The sequence below is a fragment of the Octopus bimaculoides genome, chromosome 7 (assembly GCF_001194135.2).
Source record: "Octopus bimaculoides isolate UCB-OBI-ISO-001 chromosome 7, ASM119413v2, whole genome shotgun sequence".
Lineage (NCBI taxonomy): Eukaryota > Metazoa > Mollusca > Cephalopoda > Octopoda > Octopodidae > Octopus > Octopus bimaculoides.
In genome coordinates this window covers 104,568,632-104,570,222 of record NC_068987.1, presented here as the reverse complement: position 1 = coordinate 104,570,222, position 1,591 = coordinate 104,568,632, and positions in this window count along the sequence as shown.

The following is a 1,591-nucleotide window of genomic DNA, read 5'->3' as shown; positions in this document are numbered from 1 at the left end:
AGAGAGAGAGAGAGAGAGAGAGAGAGAGAGAGAGAGAGAGAGAGAGAGAGAGAAAGAGAAAGCGATAGAAACACATGCACATGCATATATGTGTACGTGTGATGCATATATTATTTTCTACTCTAGGCACAGGGCCCGGAATTTTGGGGGAGGGGCCAGTCGATTGGATCGACTCCAGTATGCAACTGGTACTTAATTTATTGACCCCGAAAGGATGAAAAGCAAAATCGACCTCGGCGGAATTTGAACTCAGAACGTAAAGATTGACGAAATACCGCTAAGCATTTCGCGCGGCGTGCTAACGTTTCTACCAACTCGCCGTGCGGTGCATGTATTAAACACCAATTTATTTATTACGTATTAATTAACTTTAAAGATGAAAATAAAAGGTCAATAATTCGCGATGTAACAGTTAAAGGGCAGAGACTACTATGAATGACACGTTATTAGAATAATCTTAAAGAAAATCAAGTGTACAGTATTTCTATCGAAAAAAACTACCTGTTAATCTGAAGATGTTTAAAGAAAATAATATATACCTTCAGATGCATATGGAACTTGTCTTCAATAAGAAAGGAATAGAATAGTTGTTGTAGTAGAACTTCCTTTGGAATGGAATAGGTTTGTTAGCAGAACTTCAAATTATGTTAAAAGAATAATGTTAAATATATAGCTGAAGACTCAGGCTGTTTGACATTAGGTGTCACCCTTATCTCATTACTGACGTAGTGAATTGTCTGGAGCAATGCATTAAACCTTATCTTCATGCCTAATGAATGAAGTGCATACTAACGCATTACTAGAGTGCTAAACAATAAGGAAGCTGATCATTGCTGAAATCTACACGTAGTTTATTCACACAGGAACAGCTATCATAATAAGCAATAGTTAGTCATTTCAATTTCGTAAAGCTATATTATTACAAGTTTTGAATGCATTGCTCTACTTTCGAATACGATAGACACTGATCATTGAAACATAAGAGTAGATTACTGATCCATTCTTCTTGAAAATAAATTGTATACGCTTGAGAAGGCATATATTACAAGACAACAGAGAACCAATTTAGTTTGGACGTGCAGTAAACGTGCAACTGATCGAATTATGTCGCGAACTTACACCAGTTGCTTTTGAGTTTATGAAAATTTGCTTTTTTACGAGAAACACTTGTTATAATTTCTATAAAATATATATTGTAATGTTCATGAAATTGTGTGTGTGTGTGTGACCGTGCGTGCGCATGCACATGTGTACGCTTATATACATACATATAAGTGTGTGTGTGTGTGTTGTTATAACTGTAACTACATATCTATAGACACATGCATGTATGTATAATACACATATACATACATAAACGTATATCTATCTATCTATCTATCTATCTATCTATCTATCTATCTATCTATCTATCTATCTATCTATCTATCTATTTATCTATCTATCTAATCTGTCACTCTGCCACTAAATACATATACATACATATATATGTATGTATGTATGTATGTATGTATGTATGTATGTATGTATGTATGTATGTATGTATGCGATGCATGTATGTATGTATGTGTATATATATGTACATATATAT